The sequence below is a fragment of the Podarcis filfolensis genome (assembly GCF_964270895.1).
Source record: "Podarcis filfolensis genome assembly, chromosome: 2".
In the NCBI taxonomy this organism is placed as follows: domain Eukaryota; kingdom Metazoa; phylum Chordata; class Lepidosauria; order Squamata; family Lacertidae; genus Podarcis; species Podarcis filfolensis.
In genome coordinates this window covers 108,093,257-108,100,737 of record NC_139605.1, presented here as the reverse complement: position 1 = coordinate 108,100,737, position 7,481 = coordinate 108,093,257, and positions in this window count along the sequence as shown.

Below are 7,481 nucleotides of genomic sequence, written 5' to 3'. Positions count from 1 at the left end.
GCACAACATGCGCTGCAATATTGAGCATTTCCTGAAGCACTGATACAATGCTTGAATTAAGCTCACAGGCTCTCGCTTCCACTGATCTCAGCGCTCCTGCTTGAATAGCCTGCCGGTGTAGTCCCGTAGTTTTCAAACTTTCTCTACTCTAGGAACAATGTTCTACATTGCCCTGTTTGCTAAAGAAGCCCTGAGCATCCACACTGGGGTCCTTTGCAGACTGCTTAATAATAATAATAATAATAATAATAATAATAATAATAATAATTTTTTTAATTCACACCCTGCCCATCTGACTGGGTTGCCCCAGACACTCTGGGCAGCTTTCAACATATATAAGAAACATAATAAAACATTGAAAAACTTGTCTATGCAGGGCTGCCTTCAGATGCCTTCTAAAGATTGTATAGTTACTTATCTCCTTGGCTCATGGGTCATATAACTCTATGCCCTTCAACTTTTCTGTGAAGAAAATAGGGACGTCCTAAGAAAAAGCAGGACTTTCCAGGGTCAAATCATGGAACAGTTGTTTCTTTCGGTGCTTTGATTTTCCTTCAGGGCAGTAAAATGTGGTCTGGAAGTTAAAAGGACTAATAACTTCTGTTTGGTGAAGAAATATCCCTTTCAATTACAATATTAGTTTCAATTGTGGATGCTTTCTGTTTCTTTGTTTCAAGAAAAGTTGCTCAAAATGACCGCCAGTGTTTGTCCTTTTTCAAGCCTCCTTTTTTCAGCCTTAATGAATTCTGAGTTATTTTCTTTTCTCAAAGGAGTAAATAACTGAAAGTTCTGGAAAGGATTTGAATCAAAGAACTTAATGCTACTGGTTGTGATCTGTTGTTGTTGTAGTAGTAGTCAGGGATTCTAAAGTTCTAAACCAGAAACCTTTACAGCCTAGGGCTGGGATTATAGCTTTGGGAGCTACCTGGGTGAGTGATCTGAACCTACAGTGCATTTCTAACTATGTCTCCTCAGTCCTATTGAATTCACTGGGTTTTACTCTTGGGTAAGTGGGATTAGAATTGCAGCCTTAGATCTCAGATCACTTTTCAAGTACAGATGGGAATAGGACCACCCACAGCTTCTCCTGAAGAGCAGGAAAAAGGATGGACTGCAGGAACAAACCCAGAAAGGCACACCCACCCTACACAAAAAAATGAACCGTGGAGCCGATACGGGATATAATGGCAAAAGCAATGATGCTGAATTATCACAACATCATTAGGAAAAGCAAGCACCTGCAATATTAAAGGAGCACAAAACGCAATAGCGAAAAACACTGAAAATGCAAATGCCTTCAAACACCTGCAGCCGGCACCTAACTAACTGGAGCTAAGTCTACAATCCACAAGGTGGTTAAAGAGAAATTGTTCCAAAATACACCACAGCAGACAAGACATCTCTTAATACTCTGAGTAACTCTCGTCCTGAATAAATACATCCATGGGCCTGTATGCAGAGCCGTCTTTCCCACTGGGCTTAGTGGTGTGTTACGCCAGGGCACCAGCCTCTCAGGGGCACCCCAGTGAGTGGGGGAGCTGCGTGGCTTTGCTGGTGGCCTCCCCTTTCCCTGCGCGCCCACCAGCTGCACCCCATCAACCATATGGCTGGCTGGTGCAGCTTGCCTCCCAAGCCTCTGCGGGAGGAGAAACTCTGGGAAAGGAGGGTGCGCCGTAGGGATCTTTGCACCACGGCGCTGGATATGCTTAAGACAGCCTTACCTGTACGATTTGTGCTTCAGAGCCAATGGCAGCTTTTGGAAAACTGGGATGGCAAATGTGGTATGGGGAGAAAAGGTTAGAAATGCCTCCTTTCCTATTGCCCCAGCTCTGATTAACTCTGAAGCTCCAGCAAACCAAACCAAACCAAGGGTCTTCTATATCATGCCCTTTCTGCCTTTCATAAACTGTGTGAGCTTTCCAGAAGTGTTGGAGGAGAATGAGGATCCCTTCTGTGACTTCACTCACTATTTAGGAGTCGAATTAGGTTGGAACTGATCACTGCAATGTAGTAGTTGCATCTTCAGAGAAATGTGGACCACATGCCCATGGGTTGAGAATCACTTGTGGTCTTAGTTGCTGTAGAATAACCAGCCTTGTATTACTGCTTAACTCTGTTTAATGCACGAAGGGGTTAATACCCTAGAGTAAGCTGTCCCACCTGGCTTCTCTTGCCTTGGGAAGAAGTAATCAAGTCTATTGTTCTCCACCAATCTACTTGAGAAGCTCAGCTGTGTAAAGAGGCCTTCATTGATGGTTCCAGTTCAGCTGCATGACTTTCAGAAGCCTCTCTTTTGTGTTCCTAACCTATACCAATAATTTAGGAACTTTCACCACTTTGTAACTGAACTGCCTGTGCAACTTTTCTGAAGAATGTGAGTCTCACCTTTGAAGAGTTTGTAAGTAACCCATTTTTTAAAAACTTGCCAAACTTGTGGTCTTTTTCCTAAGCTGGGGGAAAAGGGAAATGTTGGAGGTGGGGACTTTTAAGGGGACATTTTACAACTCACTTGGTGGGGACATACTTTAAAGGTCCAATAGCACATATTGCCATGCTTTGCTGCATATTTTGTGACTTTAAATCTCTGCTGGGGTTCTCACCAAAGAGTACTTGCCCCCAAACTTGGATCTTAGCATCCAGAAATTCTCCACATATTGCACCAATAGTTACCAGCAATATTAAAGAGTGAGCACATACAACTCAGTGAAGAAAAGGTATTGCAAAACAAATTGAGCTCTTTATATATAGGTATGCATATTTTTTAAAAGAGCTGAACCGCTCTGTGAACTGCCCTGAGACCTCCAGGTATAGGGCAGTATATAAATTTAATAAATAGTAAAACCTGACTGCCATCATTTATTGATGCTGAAAGGCTCAAGATGGGAAACCAGAAATCCCCCCTGCGTAGCCAGTATTTAAGCAAACGGCACTAAACCATCACTACTGCTACACCAGCTAAGCCATTTCTCTGGCTCTGGATTGTTATATGGTATAAACCTGCCCTTGTAAGAAACTTTTGTTGCTCTGCTTGGTGATCCTATTAATCCTTGAATCGTTTTATCGGCCTCAGAGCCCTGAATAGAACAGTAAGAGGGAAATGGGGAAGAAGTCTCTGTTCTATGCAACTGGCGTAAATACATTGATTTAAATAAAAATAAAAGTATTGTTTAAAACAATGTACTCTGTGGGAACATGACTTTAGCAATATTGCTGAGGCATTGGGCTTTATGCAGGTACTCCTTACATCAGCACCACACCAGAGCTGGGCCGCCCCCTATTGGCTGGGGGTGATGGGAAATGTAGTCCAAAACATCTGGAGGGCCTCAGGCTAGGGTAGGCATAGGCTGTGATGCGGGTGGCACTGTGGTCTAAACCACTGAGCCTCTTGGGCTTGCCGATCAGAAGGTTGGTGGTTCGAATCCCCGTGATGGAGTGAGCTCCTGTTGCTCTGTCCTGGCTTCTGCCAACCTAGCAGGTCGAAAGCACACCAGTGCAAGTAGATAAATAGGTACCGCTGCGGCAGGAAGGTAAACAGCATTTCTGTGCGCTCTGGTTTCTGTCACGGTGTCCTGTTGCACCAGAAGCGATTTAGTCCTGCTGGCCACATGACCCAGAAAGCTGTCTGTGGACAAACGCTGGCTCCCTCGGCCTGAAAGCGAGATGAGCGCCGTATTCCATAGTTGCCGTTGACTGGACTTAACCATCCAGGGGTCCTTTACCTAGGCATAGGCTGCTTTAATATTTCTTCTAGTTAAGGTCAGTTGCAGATGGCATGATGGGGCAGATAAACAGCAGTGTCTGAGAGGACCTCTCCAGGGTACCTCTGCAAACTTTCCGTCTGGCATTGTCATGTGGAAAGCAGCAGCAAGCGACTGAGACACACATTTCAGGGCTGTGAAGAGATAAAATCTCTATAATTAAGCGTGGGAGAACTTTTATTTTTCTCCCCAGGAGCCAAAACACATACTACACCTCAGAGGTACTGCTTCTGGAATGATAAATGGTGGTTAGGATTCTTCACAAATATTGGTTGGCTTAGTAAGTGTATGTCTCTGTGTGTACCAGCGCTCTCTTCCCACCTTGTATCAACGCTTGAGTGGGAGCTATCATTGGTGTATTGATTTCTACACTCCTGTAAGCTGCTTTCACATTTAGCCTGCACTGAAGCATGTTGTTTGGATTCAAGCACGGCTTCTATCGGCACAAACAGCAGCTGATAGGACTTAGGTCTCTCTGTAGATCCCCGTATAAGTGCCACTTAAGCTGTTGGCATAGCCTCACCCTCCAAGTGTCTCTATCTTCCAGGGACAGTCCCAGATTTATAGAAGCTGTCCCAGTTTCTGATTTGATCCCAGAGTGTCCTGCTTTTCCTTAAAGGTAAAGGGACCCCTGAGCATTAGGTCCAGTCGTGACTGACTCTGGGGTTGCGGCGCTCATCTCGCTTTATTGACCGAGGGAGCCGGCGTACAGCTTCTGGGTCATGTGGCCAGCATGACTAAGCTGCTTCTGGCGAACCATCTACTTGCACTTTGACGTGCTTTCGAACTGCTAGGTTGGCAGGAGCAGGGACCGAGCAATGGGAGCTCACCCCGTAGCGGGGATTCGAACCACCGACCTTCTGATCAGCAAGTCCTAGGCTCTGTGGTTTAACCCACGGCGCCACCCGCATCCCAACCCACACGTTAGGACGTGCCTATTTTCACCAGAAGGTATGGGGTTACGCAACTCCCAAGCCAAGGTCTTTCAGGACCCGTGTCGCACGGTCCCAGTGGCTGCTCCCGGTCACCAGTCTGGCAGCCGTATTCTGGATTAGTTGTAGTTTAATCAGGCTGACTCACAGGAAAGCCGACATGTTAAATCACAATAAAATGGGAAGAGGGGAAAACAATGATATCGATAAGAGTTTAAAATGATGGGAACGTAAACTGCAGCAGCATTAAAATTCATTAAAATGTTTTCACCCTCCTTTTCTGCCTCAGCTCAAATGGCTAACGCCTCGTTGTTTTCTGTGACAAAGCTCTCGGGTTTGATCTCGTTGACTCGCTCATGATGTCTTGCTTGCGGCGTGACCACAGCTTGATTTCAAATGACACCCCAGATGGCCGGGAAGCACTGGTACCTGTGAATCGTGGCTGTAACAGACTGCATTTGTCATGTTCAAGCTGTGAGCCTGGGATGTTTCTCAACACAGGCTGACCTCAGTGAACGGGGGACGGGGGGAGCCGCTCTTGACACATTCCCCATATGTCAGGCATGACTGGTTTTTATTTTAAAATATCTATCTATATCATGGCCAGTAGAGGGGTGTTTGTGATATTTAGGACCAGCTTGAGTAGGAGTTTGTGATATTCTCTTGTGGGTGTCAATAATCAAATATTGGAATTGGAGTCCTCAAGAGATGGAGCCGGTTTGTTTTCCTTTTGCAAACTCGGGAACCATGCTCAGTCTTACAGGGCCCTTCAAAGTCAAAGAGGAAGAACACTGCTTGTGCATTCTTCTTGAAGTCAGCAGTGGTTTTCAGGTCCTCTACCGTCCAGATTGAGATTGCATTGATCCTATCTTGCTGACATCCTTACACAGAAGCCATGGGATCTTTGCACACTGCAAAGGATTTGGGGAAGTCTTTGACAGTGCATTCATAGTTGGTCCTGGGCAACAACCAGGCTCATGGGACTTATGTATTTCTGAGAGGCCACCTTAAAATGTTCCCCAAATTCTGCTGAACGTGTACATTGTAAGGAAAGGCGAGTAATGCAGCCGTTGTTCATTATCAGTCTTAATACTGAGAAAGCTCTGATAAGTTTTCAAAGAATGTCAGGGTTCCTAGGAACATGGTTTGAAAATGAGCGTACCTTTGCCTCGCCTACCTTGCGTTGAGAAGAAAATCTAGTGAGGGACCATGGAATGCCTTTGTTGGCTCACTCTTTTTTGAAGCCACCTTATGCCTGCTCTGATGCCATGAATAATACGTGCACAGGTTATGTTGACAGTTCCCTCCATTTTTCCTTACGCTGTCATCCATCTGAACTGTTAGCAAAATTATTCCCCCGCCCCCAAGGGGGACGTTTAAATATCCCAAAGAGCAACCAAATGTTTCTCTCCTTTAGAGGCTGATAAATATTTATCTTCTTGCCGAAGGGCTGAATTACTTTGCCTTTCATTAAATAGGAAGTGCGTGGAGAGGATGCTTTGTAGATCTATGTTCAGGGTGATGAAGGTTGAAAGAGATGTATCCTGCAAATGCAAAACCATCTTGCTGAGGGTGTAATATTCCACTGCTTCATTTCTCCCCCTTAGGAAACTGGTGGAGGTGGTTGTTGCTGGAGATAAATGATACATGGCATAGAGAAAGCGAATAAGGAAGAGGTTTTCTTGCTTCTCTCATCATCATGTAGAACCATGACACTGAACGGTGGGAGATTCAAGATGGACAAAAGGAAGTACAGTGGTACCTCTGGTTGCAGACAGGATATGTTCCGGAGCTCTGGTCGGATCCCGAGGTTTTCACAACCAGAGGTGCCTGTTCTGCGCATGTGCATGGCACAGTAGAGTGCTTCTGAGCATGTGCACAGTGCGGTAGAGCGCGCCTGTGCATGTGTGTGCGGCAAAACCCGGAAAAATACTTCTGGGTTTGCCACGTGCTTAACCCGAAGGATACATATCCAGAGGTTTTCAAACATCTCCTTTGATGAACATTTTGGTTTTTGAACTGAGGTACCACTGTACTTCTTTGCATTGTTGTTGTTGTTTAGTCGTTTAGTCGTGTCCGACTCTACGTGACCCCATGGACCAGAGCATGCCAGGCACTCCTGTCTTCCACTGCCTCCCGCAGTTTGGTCAAACTCATGCTGGTAGCTTCGAGAACACTGTCCAACCATCTCGTCCTCTGTCGTCCCCTTCTCCTTGTGTCCTCCATCTTTCCCAACATCAGGGTCTTTTCCAGGGAGTCTTCTCTTCTCATGAGGTGGCCAAAGTATTGGAGCCTCAGCTTCACGATCTGTCCTTCTTTGCATAGCACTTACTCAAACCCTCCACCATTCATTTGGGTCCCCCCCCCTTTGTGTTCTCTTTTACAATAATGCATACATTATGCAGAGGGTGCCAACACCTTCAGGCCCATGGGCACATGTGGAATTTAGAGAATGCTCTGGGCACCACTTTTGTCTGGTTGCTTTTTCCCTCACCAGGTCTCCCTCTTCTAACAGACTGAAAGAGACATACTTCCCTCCCCCAATGGGTCTGAGTAAAAGTTGGACTCAAGAGAATTAAAATGGACCATCTTGAATTCGGTTTTTCATGGCCCCACCCCACCCTCAAAAACGCCATCAAACGGAAGCTTAAAGTGGTAGACTGCACAGGGAAAAAAATAACATCGCCACAAAGGCATTGATCTGAGGCATAAATTCTCACTGATCTTTGTGAGTTTTATATAAGATGAAAACAAAACCACCAACAAATCAAAGAGTGTACGCAGAGGTGGC